Source organism: Anomalospiza imberbis (assembly GCF_031753505.1).
Source record: "Anomalospiza imberbis isolate Cuckoo-Finch-1a 21T00152 chromosome W unlocalized genomic scaffold, ASM3175350v1 scaffold_31, whole genome shotgun sequence".
NCBI lineage: Eukaryota > Metazoa > Chordata > Aves > Passeriformes > Viduidae > Anomalospiza > Anomalospiza imberbis.
The window spans coordinates 359,219-378,813 of NW_027099315.1; the positions used below are offsets into that span (position 1 = coordinate 359,219).

General features: G+C 39.9%; 1 protein-coding gene across 5 annotated transcripts in view; it reads right to left on the reverse strand.

The window, feature by feature from the left end:
- LOC137465553 (nipped-B-like protein) overlaps positions 1-19,229 on the reverse strand; it is a 194,679-nt gene extending 175,450 nt beyond the window's left edge. For 3 of the 5 annotated variants that reach the window (XM_068177630.1, XM_068177629.1, XM_068177631.1), the window contains exon 1: positions 18,772-19,229. The gene's annotated coding sequence lies outside the window, so the exon portion shown is untranslated. The remainder of the gene's footprint in view (positions 1-18,771) is intronic. The other 2 variants (XM_068177632.1, XM_068177633.1) reach the window with 2 other exon arrangements.
- Positions 19,230-19,595: the final 366 nt, after the last annotated feature.

A 19,595-nucleotide genomic window follows, 5' to 3' on the forward strand; every position in this document is an offset into this window, starting at 1 on the left:
AACCCCATGCAGCTCCAGGCTGGGGCAGAGTGGCTGGAAAGCTGCCCACAGGAAAAGGACCTGGGGGTGCTGAGCGACAGCAGCTGAACATGAGCCAGTGTGTGCCCAGGCGGGCAAGAAGGCCAATGGCATCCTGGCTTGGATCAGAAATGGTGTGACCAGCAGGACCAGGGCAGTGATTGTCCCTCTGTACTCGGCACTGGTGAGGCCCCACCTCAAGTGCTATGTCAAGTTCTGGGCCCCTCATTGCAAGAAAGACATTGCGGTGATGGAGCGAGTCCAGAGAAGGGCAACGGAGCTGGGTCTGGAGCACAAGAAGTGGCTGAGGGAGCTGGGGGTGTTTAGCCTGGAGAACAGGAGGCTCAGAGGGGACCTTCTTACTCTCTACAACTCCCTGAAAGGAGGGTGGAGCCAGGTGGGGGTTGGGCTCTTCTCCCATTGAACAAGCAATAGGACAAGAGGAAATGGCCTCAAGTTGGTCTAGGGAAGGTTCAGACTGGATAGTTGGAAAAATTTCTTCCCAGAAAGTGTTATCAAGCACTGGAATAGGCTGCCCAGGGCAGTGGTGGAAAGGGCACTGCAAGTGTTCAAGAACCATTACATGTGGTGCTTAGAGACATGATTTAGTGGTGGATCTGGCAGTGATGGGTTAATGGTCGGACTCCATGATGTTTAAGGTCTTTTCCAATCTTAATGACTATATGATTCTATTAAACATCTCTAGCCGTCACCACCTAAAATAAGCTTACATTATGAATAGCAAAAGCAGTTCAGTACATGACTGACAAGCATGGATAGAGCTACAGAAAGGAATTTATAGAATGCATAATTCTCATCTTACATTCATCATGGGTCTTGTAAGGAGAAAAAAATACTGCACGAAATACTTAAAAATATAAGTTATAAACATAACAGAGCAAAAACTTGATTACTTAAAGGACCTTCCTGTTAAGTAACTTATTAAAAGAAAGACCAATACCTTCAGTCACTTATAGTTTCTGCATTACTGTTTGCAGCATGACATTCAAAACAATGCTAATCTTTCAGTTGGCATGAACAATAAGAAGAAACAGGCTTTTGCCTGAGTAGGACTAAAAGATACCTTAAACTTATCCAGGCACATATGACACTTAATTTCAGAATTATAACTGCTTTACAAATCTGCATTAGTCCACTAAATTATTTTTTATATTATTTTTTATACTACTCACAATCAGATAAAGCCCTACTAGTCATAAAGTTCAGTTAGGAATAGATCCTACATGTTAGGTAATGCACAACACAAAACACCCTTTTTATCCAGAAGCATTTACCTAATGTTTTTAAGCTAATTGTTATAATACTTGCTTGTGTTTTAGGTCAGCTAAGAAAAATTTTCCTTGCTTTTATCAGTCTCAGCCTGCATGTTCCAGCACCTGGTGCTTCTGAGAAATTATAAGCAAATGGTAAGTCAGTCTTTGGTTGCAGAAACTGAGACATTCTTTGAAACTGCCTAGATCAAGTACCACCAACAGTTTTAGAGATCAAGGTATAATTTGTCTAAGGTATGACCTTACACAGGAATTCAGTGAAACCTACTAAGTAAATGGCAAATTGAAAGTTAAATCCAAAAAATATAGTTAAAGCAAAGCTTAACCAACAGACTGTAAGAAAACATTCTTTTAAAATATCATATTGTATGCCATTTCACCAAAAAACAGTGTATTGCAATTCAGTGGGGGTTTTTTGTTCATTTTTTAAAGTTAACTCTTGGTTAACAGGAAAAAAAATGTTATCCACTTGTCAGGATTTCTGCCACATCGTGACTGATATCTCTGGATCAGTAGATGGGAAAAGGCATTTCTTTACAATTTGATATCATTCATCCAATTTCAAGAGTGATAAGGCACAAGATGCGTATGATACCTGACTAGATAGATAAAGGGTACAGAATGCTCTCTGCTGGTAGGTGCTGGAAACTTTGAAAGTTGCAAGGCTCTGGGTTGTTTTATTTTATAATACCACTGCCTTTTACACCATCCTACCATGTTTTAACCACTTGCTCTTTGAGCTAGGAACTTCAAAAGCTAAGAAGATATACTGCACAGGTAACTTGAAGTACAGAGAACAGTTATGTAGATTGCTATTAATATTAAATTCTGGTCATGTACTATCTGCCTCAGTGGTTTAATACAGTCAGTTGGATAGAGGAACCCTCATGAGAAAAAAAAATGTTATTTCCAGTGCACCAAGATATGTTGCCCACTGTTTTAGAAAACAGACTGAAAGGCAACTAACATCATACTAAAATAATCAAATATTCCAAAAGACTATTTTTTAGGAATTAGAAGGGACATTTTTTGTTTAAGTCACAGCTTACCTGCCAGCCAGTGGCAGGGTTTTCTCAGCCTGGTTTTTCAAATTATACATTTGTCAGGTCTTTTAGTAATATATAGACACACTCAGATAACACAAGCAGGATTAATGCTATGAAGTCTATCAAGAAAATTTCTGGCCAGTAACACCTCCCCAGTAACAGTACCTAAATTAACAACTATTTTAGTTTAGGCAAATTAAAGCTGTAATTACAGGTGTGGCTGGATGAACAATATCAAAACGAGGTTTAAGAGAAGAAACATTGTAAAACTGGAAAATTATTAGAGGATTTCAGATTCCACCAGTGTTTTTATCAGTTAAACTCTTGCATTTGACAACCTATTTGGCAACATGATTTAAAACAAACAAGCATAAACCTTTACGTTTTCCACTTCAAACATGAAACAAGTGAAGGGAGAAATATATAATCCAGAATGGGCTCTTCAGTCAATACATCATGATTATGTACAGCAGCACTATCACATATTTTTAATCTACTTTTTAAAGACTGCCCTTTTCATAGATAAAAATTAAACTGCAGTGTTAAGCAGGCTTCTTACCACAAAAAGTAAATAAAACTTGATAGACAGGTTTTATTAATCAAAGAAAAACATTTTCCTTACTTTTCCAGTTCTAAAGAGTCAGAAGCTCATGGCCCTGTATATCAACTATTTCTCACTACAATTCAACAGTGTTGAATAAACTATATCTATACAATTCCAATAAATTTCAAAACTTCTGCTCTACCTGTTGTGGAGAAAGCATTATTTTTTCAGTAAACAAACTGACTAAACAAAGAAAGTATTCAAAAAATTAGGATGACTAAGTATGGTCACTCCTAATAAGAACCTATACTCTGAAAAGAGAGAATTCATGCTGTACTGGGTTTAGCTGGGATAAACTTTGACTTCTTCAGAGTCGCTGCTGTGGGTCTGTGTTTGGGTTTGTGCTAAACACAGAGTTGATAATACAGAGATGTTTTTGTTATTGCTTAGCTTGCACAGAGCCAAGACCTTTTCTGCTCCTCATACGGCCACACTGGGGAGGGTGTTGGGGGTGTGTAGGAGGTTGGGAAGGGACACAGCCAGGACAGGTGACCCCCAACTGACCAAAGGGATATTCCAGACCATGTGACATCGTGACATCCCCCCCCCCCCATCACTTTTACCCTTCCAATCCTCCCCCATCACACTGAAGGGGGGAGAAAAGCAGTTGTGGTACTTAGTTGCCATGACATGGTATCCACAAAAGCTTATATTAATGGGTTTTAAGCTCTCCAAGTATTATGCTGACAAAATTTTATAACTAAACTGACAATTTTACAATACAAGAAATTAGAAAATTCAGCTATAAAGCTATACTTTGCTGACTGCCATAATTTCCCTAGCTGGCCTTGATATAATCACTGTATATATAGTATTTTTTTAAGCTTAAAGAAATTTAGGGGTAGCAGTCTTGAAGATAGGAAGCTGTACAACCATGTGATCACTGCCATCATACAAACCTAACAAAAGAAGCACAGTAGATAGGGTTATGGATGAGAGGTGACAAAATGAACTATTAGCATCTTAACCCTCTGTCCTGCATTTTCCAAATCCACATCTGGTAAACAGAGAATTTTTGTTTGCTAAAGGGATAGCCAAAAAAATCCACATTAGACCCAAGATGACTGAACCTCCTCCACATCCTCCACAAGTCGTAGCCATGTTCTTAGTATACCTGCTTATTTACCAAAATTTAAAATAATCCCTGAGATCAAAGCTGTCTAAGGCTCTCTGAAGGGGACTGTGATAGGAGCTATAAAATAACATGTAAGACAAGAAGCACATACAAGATCTGTAAGAGATCTAATGGCTACTATCTTATAGATGTACAAAAGAAAAATCATTTGACAGACAGAAATTTAAGAACACTATTCAAATTACATTACAGCATATAAGGCCCATATAAATAAAGTACAAGGGAAAGACACTGGTGAAAATTCCACTTCCCTCACCATTAATGGCTAGAGAGAAAGGATTTATGTAGATCCTGACCCTCAGATAGATGTTCATTAAACTGAATGAGAATTTTTTTTATTAGAAAGTTTCACTGAAAACTATCAATTGTCAAAGTGGACATAGCTTAGAAAATGTTTCCATTTAAACAGACTTTATTTCAAAATAACAGAACTAAGGCATTTCAGCTTTACACCATTAAAATATTTCTAAAATGAAACACTAGTTAAAATCAGTGTGCTAGACCTTAAATTAGAATGCCTTTTCTTCCATCAATATCACTATGTTGTTTTCAAATGTCAATCTAAATATTTTTTCTGATATAACTTTTCAGGAAATTTCATCAGAGAGGCTATGCATTGTTTTTATTTTGCTGTGGAGTAGAATATAATTGAAAACCATACAAAATACCCTACAGAGAGAAGGTTCACACAATTTACAGTATTGCTATAAGTAAACACAAGTAAGCAAACAAGACAACATTTTCATAAATGCTAATGATAGAATAGAATCGAAGAAACATCAAGGTTGGAAGAAACCTGTAAGATCATCAAAGTACAACTGCCTACCCAGCATTACCACTGTAACCACTAAACCACATCACCCAGCACCAGATCCAGACACCTCTAAAACACCTCCAGGGATGGTGACTCCACCACCTCCCTGGGCCACCTATTTCAATGCCTGAATACCCAAACAGGGAAAACATTGTTCTGATATCTAACCTGAATCTTCCCTGTCTCAGCTTAAGGTCACTTCTCTGGTCCTCTCATCATAGGCTTGGCAGAAGATACTGGCCCCACCTCACTATAACCTCCTGTCAGAGAGTTGTAGAGAGCAATGAGGTCCCCTCTGAGCCTCCTTTTCTCCAGAATAAACAAATCCAGCTCCATACTTCCCCAAAATCCAAGGAAATAAGAGATGTAGTGAAACAAATGATCCTTGCAGAGCTATACTATTTGTTCTATTATACTAAACTTTCATAGCATCATAAAATGGTTTGTGTTGGAAGGGACCTTCAGGACCATCTCATCCCAATCCCCCTGCCAGGGGCAGGGACACCTTCTACAAGACCAGGTTGCTCCAAGCCCCATCCAACCTGGCCTTGAACACTTCCAGGGATGAGGCAGCCACAGCTTCTCTGGGCAACCTGTGCCAGGGCCTCAGCACCCTCACAGCCAAGTATTTATTCCTAATATCTAATCAAAACCTCTACTCTTTCAGTATAAAACCATTCTCCGTTGTCTTGGCACTCCATGCCCTTGTAAAGAGTCCCTTTACAGCTTTCTTTTCAGCCCCCTTCAGGCCCTGGAAGGTGCTCTAAGGTCTCCTTGGAGCCGTCTCCAGGCTGAACAGCCCCAATTCTCTCAGCCTGTCTTCATAGGAGAAGGGCTCTATCTCTCTAATCATCATAATTGTTAATATCTTCCAATCAGTTAAAGCCTTTCTCAAGACCTATTTTAATAACAGACTTTGAAAGTCAGTATTCCTAAATAATTTTTAAATATTTTTAATTTTTAAAATGCAATACCGTAAAACAAACTGTAATTATTGTAAATCATCAAACATGCCTCCTCAGAAATCAAGTTTTCTCCCACAAACTTGCCCACCTCACCTAAGCTGAAAAATGTCTGTTCATATTTTGCAAGGTAAGAAAGGGACTAAAGTCTTTCCATCTTGTTCATGTCACACACTTGCAAAGCTCTAATTTGCTAATCTGTTATAACAAACCAGAAAAAGATAGCCTGATTTATATTCCACCCAACCAACTGCTTCTGTCAATACTCCAAAGTAAAACAGAACAAGAATTTAATTTTTTTCCCCCCTCCAGAGAGGTCTCTCATGATGTGGCTTCTTCATTGCCTTATGTGAGTTAGTGATTAAACAGCCGATTTCAAAATTGAGGAGGGAGAGGGAGAGATGAGTAAGACTTTACTAAGGAAAAAGGATTTAAAAAAAACTTTATTTAAGTAGAATATTAAAAATAACACCAAAGAAATGCAGAAATATAAGTTTCATTGTAAGAACATCTTATTTTAGTTTAGTTAAACCTGTTTCTAACTTCAATTGCTGAAGTGTTCATATGTCTTTTTTGGAAAGCATATCAAAATTATATCAAATCTATAAGCTCTCACAAAAACAAGGAGATAATGAGGCTAACAAAAAAAATATGGTAACAAACTGCATAGTAAAAGAAAAAAGTTGTCTTAAAATTACTTCCTTGAATAAGTGACTGGTAAAATCTGAGAGGATAAATGCACTGCTACTACTTTGCTATTCATTAATATATGACAAATATTTTTTCATGATTTATAAGAGTAACACCTTCCAGTATGAGAAAGTTGGTCATCAATTAGTGACTAAAACACAAAAACTGCATTCCCATATTTGTGAATTTTCTTTATTTTTATGAGTTGCAGATATAATTTTAGTAATAAAAACCCACATGCATCCTATAAATACATCTCAATTCTAAACTGACATGTTAAAATAAAAAAGAAGCAAGTCTTAGGCCACACAGTTCCAATTTACTGACTGAACTGCCAAGCTATGTTATGGGCATTTGGAAAAGGCCCAAGAACTGCTCCATAAAGTTAGTCCTCACAGGATCACACCACGACAATCCACACTGAATCCTTCCATTTCTGTATCCAACCTACAGATGTTCTGCTTACCTTCTATGTACTTTATTCTCCAGGCATTTGACTCTAAATGACTACCATCTTCTTTTCTTAAGGATCTAAAGCTCACTAGTGTGAAAGAAAAGGCTAATTATACCCTTCAATTTCTCTGAGGCTTTAATACAAAGCTTACTACTACAGTATTCAGACAGCACTATTATCCCAGCTGTTGCTAAGGCAAATGTGAACTGCAGGCCATATGCTACAGATACATGGACAGCCACAATTGACCATGCAGATAAATCAAATAAATAAACTGAAGACTAGATTACTCAGTAATGCTTATTTTTAAAATTTTAATAGAATTTACACAACTGCATGTTGAGCATTTTCTTTTCATAATTTGTTCAACTGCAACAATTTGCAATGAAGTATCCATTTTTCTAGCAAGGGGATGTATTTTAAAATGCAGATAAATTACATTTTAAATGTCACAGAGTTTTACATATGTTTTAAAAAAACATAAAAACCCCCACTGAAATGGGATTATCATCACTATATATTTTAATTACTTAAAAATTAAACATTTTTAAATATCCCAAAATAAGTTTTACGTATTTCAGGTCATTCTGTTATGAGAAAAATACAGTTATAGTTGTTTGCCTACCATCACTCACTGATAAATGAAAATAAGTGTGTACAAAGTAAGATATGGAGCACAGTGTTTCTATATATATGTAGAGCATCACCTCCAAGGGAAAACTAAAGTTGATCTTTGCAGTCTTCCCTGGGATGCAAGTGATATACACCCACATTTTAGAGAGGTAGCTCAATCTTTCTAGTGTGAAACATTAACATAATTTCACAAGTCACAGGCTACTTTTGGAAAAGATTCTCAGTTCTCTGCAGCTTTGCTATTGTAGAAGTATAGAATCAATTTTCTTTTTTTCCAAACTGGAAATTACTTTAGTACAAAGGAGCCCCAGATACTACACATTTATGGGAAACTTCTGGCAATACAGAAGCATTAAAAATGAAGCATAATACTCTTCTAGTTTCATTCACATGCCATTTAAACAGAAACCAGAAGTGGCTGAAATGGATCAAGCCTCAACTACCTTAAACTTGCATCAAGATTAACATATACACTCAAGTAGAAATAAAGAGTAGCTAGTTCTCAGTGCCCCATCTTTCATTTTTTCATTTGATACTGAGGCACCTACATGGGTAGGGATACTATCTTTTGCTAGCTATTCACCCAGGCTTTCAAACTATTGAGTTCCTTTCCTGTTTTCCAGTAGTGTAATATCTTACCACCAACCTCAGTGATAAAACACACAACTGAGAGGAGAGTATCAAGGAAAAGATCTGTTCTTGGGAGAACAGGCTGTTTACCTTCTCCAAAAAATTTAAACTCGTCACATTAAACTCACAGGACATGATCCAGGGACAATTCTCAATCCATCACCCTTTTTTCTGTCTTTTAACAGTTGCCATGGGCAACCATAAATTAAAGCTTGTAATACCACAAGTGGCCTTCACAGACCATACATTTGACGTGACTGCATGCTTTGGCACATATGATAATATTAAATAATGTGAAATAGCCATTTAGTACTCTATAGAGTGCTGCTATTAGTATAAATTTGTCTTGGATATAAATATTCATTTACATTTGTTTTCCAGACTCATGTTACAAAGAACTCGAGCCCCTCCCAATGCTAACTATTCCCAATGTTTACTGACAGCAAACATCCTTTTCCACATCTTCGAAGACATTGGCTGCTGAGTAGGTGATTCTTATTTCTAAAGGATATTAAGGCAAGTTTTCAAACATAGTTCTATCGTTTTCAGTGGAAAAGTATCTATATGCCTTTCACATAGGTAATTATAAAAATTCTCTCACATTATCTGAAGCTAATTAACATCTACATTAACATACCACTGAGGAATATGTAGGCTACATGAGCACTGAATTTGGTTAACAGTGTCCAGAATGCAGAAAGTTACTGCAAACAAATCACAAGTGGAAGCCTACCACTACATCATTGCAATGAGCACTCTGGGCCACAACCCACCCCACTCCCCAAAAATAAAACCATATTTAACTCTCAAAGATTCACAAAATGCTTAACGACAATTTGGGATTTATCATAATTAACCACAAGAACAATGCTAAGCAACTATGACACAATCATTAAAACTATTATTGGTCTTCACAGGGTAAAACTATTCTATGAAATTATTATATATTATTAAAAGAAAAAAAATGCTTATTAAATAGTCTTGTGTGCACCAATTCATAATAGATTTCAGTGAATGTTTTAACATATTTTAATACCCTAAGATTTAGGGACAAACTTATTGAAAGTCCAACTGAAATTCTAACTTATTTCAGGAAGCAAATATGTTGATATAGATCAGTTTCAAGTAATTATACCTATTTAAACCCACTGAAGGGAATACATATGCAGAAGTATGATTAAAAAGCATTATTTGACAAACAACTTCACTAATGAACCTGTAGACAACTTGATTTACAGAATATTTATGTCATAACCATGTACATGAAACTAAACTGAATTATTTCTATCAAGGTGAATACCATAATAAAACCTCTAAGTTCTGTACAGCAAATTTAGCCTCTTTGATATCTGATGCTATTTCTATAGGGGCACTTTTAAAACTAAACTACATTGAGGGGAACTTCAATCCATCCCACACATACCAGTTTAATGCCAGCAAGAAATGCCCAGAGCCTGGAGACAGTTCTCAGGTCAGCAGAAGAGCAGCTGAAGGACAACACCAAGGAATTCCAGGCATTCCAGCCAGTAAGCCAGCTTCATCAGGGGCCCAACTTAAACACCTCTATGCAAACACACGCAGCATGGGGAATAAACAGGAAGAATGAGAGATGTGCACACACCTACGATCTTACTGGCATCATGAAAACACGGTGGGATGACTCCTATGACTGGAGTGCTGGAATGGAAGGATACAGGTTCTTTAGCCTGTATCAGGAAGGATGGACAGGAAAGACAAGGAGGCAGTGTTGCCCTCTATGTCAATGACCACCTAGAATGTACAGAGATCGGCCCAAAGATGGATGAGGAGCTGACCGAGAGCTTATGGGTCAGGGTTGAAGGGAGGACAGGGACAGGTGATTTTATAGTGGGGGTCTGCTACAGGCCACCTGACCACAAAGATTGAGCCAATGAGGCCCTCTACAGACAGATAGGAGCAGCTTCATATTCACAAGCACTGGTGCTCATGGGAGACTTCAACCACCCTGACATCTGCTGGAGGGACAACACAACAGGGCACAGGCAATCCAGGAGGTTCCAGGAATGTGTTGATGACAACTTCCTCCTCCAAGTGACAGAGGAGCCAACAAGGTGAGGTGCTATGCTGGACCTTGCTCTCGACAACAAGGAGGGGCTGGTGGGGAATGTGAAGCTCAATGGTAGGGTTCAAGATCCTTAGGGCAGCAAGGAGGGCACACAACAAGCTCGCTGCCCTGGATTTCAGGAAAGCAGACTTTGGTCACTTCAGGGAGCTCCTTCATAGAGGTCCATGGGATAAAGCTCTGAAGGGACAAGAAGCTCATGAAAGCTGGTTGTTATTCAAGGATCACCTCTTCCAAGCTCTGGAGTGATGCATCCCAATAAAGAGGATGTCAGGCAAAAATGCCAGAAGACGCCTGCATGGATGAACAACAAGCTCCTGGACAAACTCAAACACAAAAAAGAAGCCAACAGAGGGTGGAAACAGGGACAAGTAGCCTGGGAGGAAGACAGAGAGATTGAGCATCCAGGGATCAGGTTAGGAGAGCCAAAGCCCTGAGAGAATTAAACCTGGCCAGGGACATCAAGGGCAACAAGAAAAGCTTCTAAAGGTACATTGGTGATAAAAGGAAGACTACAGAAATATGGGCCCTTTCCAGAAGGAAACAGGAGACCTGCTTACCCAGAATATGTAAAAGGCTGAGGTACTCAATTACTTTTTTGCCTCAGTTTTCACCAGCAAGTGCTCCAGCCACACTGCCTGAGTTGCAAAAGGTAAAGGCAGGGACTAGGAGAATGAAGAACCACCCACTGTAGGAGAAGATCAGGATCAAGACTACCTAAGGAACCTGAAGATGCACAAGTCCATGGGACCTGATGAGATATATCCAAGGGTCCTGAGGGAACTGGCAGAGAAAGTGGCTTAGTCAGTATCCATATTATTTGAGAAATCATGGCTATACAGTGAAGTTCCCACTGTCTGGAAAAGGGAAAGCATAATCCCCATGTGTGGACTTGCTGGAGGACAGGAAGGCTCTGCAGAGGGATCTGGACAGGCTGGAGCAATGGGACAAGGCCAACTGTATGAGGTTCAACAAGGCCAAGTGCCAGGTCCTGCTCTTAGGTCCTAACCCCATGCAGCTCCAGGCTGGGGCAGAGTGGCTGGAAAGCTGCCCACAGGAAAAGGACCTGGGGGTGCTGAGCGACAGCAGCTGAACATGAGCCAGTGTGTGCCCAGGCGGGCAAGAAGGCCAATGGCATCCTGGCTTGGATCAGAAATGGTGTGACCAGCAGGACCAGGGCAGTGATTGTCCCTCTGTACTCGGCACTGGTGAGGCCCCACCTCAAGTGCTATGTCAAGTTCTGGGCCCCTCATTGCAAGAAAGACATTGCGGTGATGGAGCGAGTCCAGAGAAGGGCAACGGAGCTGGGTCTGGAGCACAAGAAGTGGCTGAGGGAGCTGGGGGTGTTTAGCCTGGAGAACAGGAGGCTCAGAGGGGACCTTCTTACTCTCTACAACTCCCTGAAAGGAGGGTGGAGCCAGGTGGGGGTTGGGCTCTTCTCCCATTGAACAAGCAATAGGACAAGAGGAAATGGCCTCAAGTTGGTCTAGGGAAGGTTCAGACTGGATAGTTGGAAAAATTTCTTCCCAGAAAGTGTTATCAAGCACTGGAATAGGCTGCCCAGGGCAGTGGTAGAGTCACCATCCCTGGAGACATTTAAAAAACATGTAGATGTGGATCTTGAGGACATGGTTTAGTGTTGGACCTGGCAGTGATGGGTTAATGGTTGGACTTGATGATCTTAGAGGTCTTTTCTAACCTAAATGTTACCATGATTCTGCCCCTCTGCTCCACTCATAAGACTGCACCTGGAATACTGCTTCCAGTCTGGGGCCCCCAACATAAGGACCTAGACCTGTTGGAGTGACTCCAGAGGAGGGCCATGAAGATGTTCAGAGGGCTGGATCACATCTATTAAGACAGGCTGAGAGAGCTGGGGCTGTTCAGCCTGGAGAAGAGAAGGCTCTGGGGAGACCTTAGAGCACCTTCCAGTACCTGAAGGGAGCCTACAAGAAAGCTGGAGAGAGACTATTTACAAGGGGATGGAGTGACAGGACAAGGAGCAATGGCTTTATACTGAAAGAGGTTTAGATGGGATATTGAGAAGAAATTCTTCATTATTGGAGTGGCGATACACTGGCACAGGTTGCCCAGAGAAGCTGTGGCTGCCCCATCCCTGGAAGTGTTCAAGGCCAGGTTGGATGGGGCTTGGAGGAACCTGGCCTAGTAGAAGGTGTCCCTGTCCCTGGCAGGGGGTTGGAATGAGATGGTCCTGAAGGTCCCTTCCAACCCAAACCATTCTATGATGCCATGAAAGTCTAGTATAATAGAACAGATGATTCTAGGAATTGCTTACAACTGCAAAATTTTCATAGGATATACTGAAGTTTTTCTATATTACAGATTATGCCTCAATAACAGTTTTTAAGGAACCTGCCAGGAATAACAAATCATCACTGGGAATACTAGTAGGAAAAAAAAGAATCATTACCTTTTATTAAAAAAAAAAAACCCACCTAGCATGTACTGTAGTAAAAAAAAAAACCAACAGTCTCAGTTTGAACTAGGAGTTTAACAGACAAATCATCAGGCAGATTTTTAATTTTCTCTTCAGGAAAAAAAATTTAAAATCAAACTGATTTTACATCTGCACAAGGCACTGTCCATGAATTCTCATCACAGTCTTATTAGTCTTATCAAAATTTTCACAGCTTATAGACTGCAAAAAGCATGTTTCAGCTTCTTTTTTCTACACATGCGAAGGTAGTTACTGTATGCAGCATCCAATGAGGGATTTCTAAATTTTCACCCATCCTAGTTTTGGCCAAGGACTGGCAAAGCCTGGAGTCATGTGGGCGTGTCTAGGTTGTTATTTTATACCGTGCACATCATTGCTAGGGGGCAGAAGTAAAGGATTCTTACTTCCAAGAAGAGGGCGTGACTTCGGGGAAAGAAAAAGGTGGCGCAGCAGGTCTGCAGCCCTTCTCTTCCTTTTCCAAAGGAAGCAAGCAGCAAATGAAGCCATGGGGTAATGCTGGACCTGACCAGAGGGTTTGTCAGCCATTGTTTTTCATTGTCTCAGGCTTGGGGGAAAAACATGGGTGCAGAAGGTCTGGGGGCAATTTTGTTCTTTGTCTCGGTGGCATGCAGCGCCGGGTCAGCTCCGGCTTGGTGAGCATTTTTTAGATGTAAATCACCCTCTTTTTGAAAACTTTTTGTATACTTTTGTTATAAATATTGTTGCTGTCATTGTTCATTTTTCTTATTTCATTGCTGTTCCCAGTAAATTGTCCTTATCTCAACTCAGAATTTCTGCCTTTTATCTCTCTCACCCGAAGGGGTGAAGGGAGGGGAGCAGCTTCGTGGGGCTTAGTTTCCAGCTGGGCTTAAAGCACAACATCCCTTATCATTAATATCCAGAAAGCATATCTGGAGAAAAAGAGGAAGCAACATAATTAAATGGAAAATAACACACAAGACAGTGGAACAGTCTCTATCAAAACCTAAGATCTGAAAATAAAATTTTAAAAACAAAATACTCATTACCTAATCCTCTCTGAGTGCCTGGTCAACACAGAGGAGAGATTGTTAGCTCAGACATGAGAAATAGTGCAACCCTTATCACAGATGTGTTTACATTCAAGAAGCTTGATAAATTACATTATTTTTAAAAAGATAGAAAAAAATCAGAACTATAAAACCAAACACTCAAGTATGAAGAAATGTGAAAATTATGGTTACTTACACCTACAATTCAGTCCCTTGTGCATTATAATAGTCATTCATTCAATGATCATATATTGTTTTTGTTATTCACAGGATCCCTGCCTCATATATGGCACGACATATATATCATTAAACAAATCAGAATTACACAAAAAGGAGATGCTTTCTTTGGGACATTACATTTTTTACTAAGGAAATTGAATAAAATGGTTAATAGATCAAATAAATTTTTAAAATATTTCTATCCAAGAGAACTTTTGCTGGAAACTGACAATTTGTAAAAAAATAACTCTTCTTAAAAGAAAATAATTTTCTATCACAAGGAAAGAAATAATTTAACATCCTACCTGTTCCATAATATACCCACAGCCTCTGGGTCATGCCTGGAGCACATGATTAGAACATAAAAAGACAGATGGTGGAAGAAAAGCTCAACAACTCCTCTGTCTGATACAGATTAGACATTTGGACCTGATCTTCCTACGTCCCAAAAGCAATGTTCTGGTTAGGAACATGCTTACTATACCTGTGAACACTCTTGCTTTCCTAAAAGAGCCATACAGCAGCTGAACAACAAATTGACATCAGAATGAAATAGTCCGACCACTAGGCTGCAGAGGTTTCCATTCAACCAGTTTACACCAACTACAACAACTATTTGTTTCAGAGGATGAGTTATGTGGCAGCCGCTCTCTGGCCACAGAGAGCAGGCACAATGTTCCCAGGCATTGTCCTGGGGAAGGCTGTGAGAAGATCAGAGAAAAGAATGAGAAACAGTTCTTATCTTCACTTGCTGCACCTGTTGTTGTGAACATGTGGAATGTGTTATGGACACTTGTTTACCAAAGGGTGATTTCTTAATTGGCCAGTGGTGATGGTGTTTGGATTCAAGGACCAATTAGGTCAAAACTGTATCAGACTGTCTGTAAGGGTGATGGGTTTCTTAATAAGTATAATAAAGCAACTGATGAGCCTTCTGGAATCATGGAGTCAATGCTAATTATTACCTGGCAGGGACCCATGCTACGACAGAGTTCTTTTCCTAACAGCCAATAACCAATGCTTAGGATTCTCTCCAGGGTTGCTAGTTCCCGCTGGAAATTGCTTTCAATATTGCAGACACGCCATTTAATTACTTGTGAGATTTGGGTCACTATCTAGTTCTTGTCTCTGTTCTTACTGATAAACTTTAAGAGATTTTGGTTTCTTCACAATATGGAAGATGATTCTTTTGAATTTTTCAGGACAGAAAATTTATTCTTGTCCAGCTCTTGACATGATCAAGACAGCTGAAACTGAATAGATGTTTTAAGGTCATTGGCAAAAACCCATTCTCTACTTCTTAGGAATCCACCATGAGAAACAATGAGCTTGATATGTTGAAATGCAGGGCATTCACAACCGATAAGTCAAAGAAAATGCTATGAACTTCCTAAGTGCTCTAAAGTAACTCTACAAATCTCAAGAATAAAGCATATCAAATTGAAAATTACTTATAAATCTTGTGTTAACTTGCTATTTGACTCAGTTTCAGTCTTCTATCTGTAAAACGAAAATATTTAACAGATGTGCAAAAAAACCCTCCAGTGTTTGTAAAGTACAGATATGTATTTTGAGATCATTCCTACAAATTCATAGATTGAAACACTTCAGCATTCGTGAACTATTTGGATGGCATACAGCAGGTAAAGCAGTAGGCTGCACAATTATGAAGAAAAATAAATATATCAAGTGGGTTATAACAGTATACCAGTCAGCTATGATTTCCCATGCACTGTATGAAGCACTGAACTGGGACCAGAAGGGTAAGGGGGAAATACAGTAATGTAGTTAAAAGCCCAGAGTACAGGGAAGAGAGCTGGATTAAGTTTGTTTCTGCAATTCTAGTCTGCTGTTTCCTTATCAGAGTCCCTGACTGCAGCCCAGCATTTTTTAACTGCTCCTGTAAAATGCATTGCCTGTCTACACCTACACATGCCTTCAGGAAATAAAGTGCTTCAAATCAAGACAGAGAAATAATCGGAAAAAGAAAATATCTAACCATTTAAAGAATTTTGAGATCTCCAATTGGAAAACCACTGAGAACCAACTGATACACATACTAAAAGCAATACATTTTTTTCTATAATTTTTCCCAAGTATAAAAACAGTTTTAAAACAAAGTTTTAAAGAAGTAAAGAAATAAAATCTGTACACAGGAAACATTCAAACTGTACACAGTAGTCAAAAGCACAAAATAAAAATAACAAGAAGAAAATATTTTCCCCTTTCAATTGAAATAATTGCTACAACTAACACCTCGAGAATAATTAATTTTGTATTTCCATAACACGAATAAAATAACTACATTCTCCTTAAGCAGTTTGCTTTTGTGATAAAGAGTAGACCAATATAAACTCCTAACACTAGGGCAAAAGGAGTATGAAAATTATGGTTCTTGCTACGCATACACACACTCTTTAAATGTGCTAAAAATACAATCTAAACAAAAAATAAGTAATCTTATAAACATTTCCACATTAAGTATTTCTGCATGCTAAATATATTTTTATGACAAAAAAATTTACAACTACATAAACTGTGATGGTGCAACTAATTCAGGATTAACCACACATGACTCAGAACAAATAAAACAAACCAAAAAACCTCATTACAAATAGGCTTCATCTTAAGTTTCCTTCTATAAATACACCTATTTTTCATACCAGAAAAGTGCATGCTTTCTGATTTAAGAAAAAAAGAGCACATCATAAACACAACCCAGGCAAGATAAACTCGACAGGAACTACATAACTAAAGTAGCTTATTTCCTGCTCTTGTATATATTTAAAGCAAACCTCCTTAAATAAGTCAGAAAAGTTCAAACAATGGCTTAGCTAACCCATTTTTATTAAAATGAAGGGTGGATAAAAGAAACAAATGAGCTCATGTCCCTTCTTGATGATGAAACTACCCAAGAACTAAAACTACTTTCTGTCCTGCAACCAAAAGAAAACAGCAATGTGGCTACACACAGAGATAGAGGCAGTTAGGGACAACTAATGGCTCCCTCTGCAATTCACAACGTTTAAAATTAAGAAGCTGCTTTTTCAAAGTGTAAATGGTTCCCCTCCACACACATAGGCCTGAGGTCCTGTTGCAGTGTTCAACAGGACCAGGCAGCACAAAGAGGGAGGAAGGGAGGAAGGAATTGGGGCTCAGCAGAATCTTCAGGCTTTTTAAAATTCAAACTGCTCTCTGACCAATACAAATAATGGACAGGCTACTGAGTACTACATGGATTTACAGCATTAAAAACACAACTTCTACATGACAGCTATATTGACTTCACCCTTTTAAACAAGTATATGGGTACTCAAAGACACGATAGCAGAGTTTATAAGACTCTAAACAATATACCAGAAATTCATTACCATTTATTATTACAAAATCTGTCTAAACAACTAAAAAAAATACTGACAAATAGACAAATTGTTATGTTGATACTTGTTTGCCATTTACAAATTTCTTTTCTATATGAAACTTGGTATCTTAAAATTTCCCTCAATTACGTAATTTCTGTGTGAGTATTTTTATTAGTTCACAAGGTGTTTATTTTAAATCTACCTCAACTTTTAATAACATTCTGAAGTCTACCACACAGTAAGTCCAAGATTTACCTTACTCTAAATTAGCTACCATTTATAAATAAAGAGCTGACATTTACAAAACACATATGACCTGTTTAAATGACAACTAATTACATACTTAAACATCATGCACACAAACAGCCAATAACGACCTCAGGATCTCAAAGGAATATGGCCTGATAAGAAATGATGACACTTTTTAAACGTTGCTCACTTTTCACTTAATTAAATTTACTATTGATTCTCAAATACTTAGGCTAAGATCTCATCTTCACCTTGACCCCTGAAACGTCATAAACATAGCACTCTACACATGACCCCTCTCCCATTTTCTGTTTGTTAAGAGTATAAAATAGTATTTCATCTGCATGTAATACATATTCCTGTAATGTACACAGCACGTGCACATGGAGATTGTGTGAAGTACCAGACACAATATGCTTGTCTACCTGTATTTTCTAGGTCTACGGGCATCCGTATTATGTCAATCATGTCACAAGCGCTAGCTTTATGCTATAAATAGTCAATCAATTGCTATATTATGTAGAAATTAAACTTCTACATTATAAATCCATGTGCCTTCGAAGTTTTAAATGTTCAGAACAGAGTTGGTTAAAAAGATAAGGTAATAGCGAAAAGAGCTGGTATTTTTGTTCCTGGGTATTTACATTGTCTCTCTTTTCCTATTCCTCCACTTACTTCACCCCCGACTTCAGAAGTTGTAAATATGGCAAAGGATCAGTGCACATTTGCGGCTAATTGTATTGTTTCCTCCTCCTGCTCCTTTCCAGATTGAGGCCTGTTACTGAGAAACAGCTTCGTCTTTCTAATCCCCGAACTGGAGTAAATGCGCTGGCCGCCAGGCCTGCGCCCTCCGCCGGGCCTGAGCCTCCCGGTAGCCCGGAAAGAACTAATCTCCTCCGCCAAACCCGACCGAGCAGGAAGGGGGGCTGCTAAATAAACACCTCCGGTCACCACTTACTCCCCTCTATCCCGGATAGCAGGTAATCCCCTTTGCTCCAGGCAGTGCTGGGCCGGGAGGCCCGGCCTGCTGCTAGAGAAGGCAGAGAGAGGAAGGGGAGATGAATGGGGATTACCTGAGCAAATCGGCGTCCGAATCCGACGAGAATCCGAGAGAGGGGGAGAGAAATCCGCCCCTTCCCTCCTCAGAGGAGCTGTCGCCGCTGCTAGGCCGCGGCCGCCGCCACCGCGGAGCAAGAGGAGGAGGGGAGATAATATAACAACAATAATCCGGGCCGGGAGGGGGACTGTCTCCTCTTCCGTCTCCTCCTCGGTGCAGCGAACATGTAGAGCCAGGGGGTGAGCGGCCAAGACAAATCCCCCTTTCCCCGAGCCTGCTTCACAGCATCAACACGGGCCGAACCAAACCGGTTCCGAGACACATTCCAAGCCTCCGGGTAGGGGTGGGGGAGGGGAGGGCAGGGCAGCTGCCAAGGGGCCGCTGCTCCCTCCGTACATGCGAGTGCAGGAGGATGGGGGAGGGAACGGCCTGAGCGGAGTAAGCCGTGAGTCGGTACCGGGGGGGTGGGGGCGGGAAGAGGAAGAAGAAGAAAAGGAGGAGAGGGGGAAAGAAAAGGAAAGGATCCCCTGTATGTGTCTCTCGCTCCCTCTCAGAACAAAATGCCGACCGGAAGTGCAGCTGCAGGAATTACTCCCTCCACCGGCGCCAAACACCAACAACTTCCCCTTTCTTACTCATTCAACTGGCGTCGCTTCCGCCGCCGTTACTGCGCTGCTCCCTTCGTAGCTCTGCTACAGCTGGAGTGACTCCCTCCGCCTTGCCTCGCCTAGCAGCAGCGGGCACAATTGAGTCTCCGCTGCGTGACTCTCTCCCCTTCCCCAGCACTTCAACTACTGCCTCAGTTTCTTTCTTCTCTCCCCTTCTAGTGAAGGAGACCGG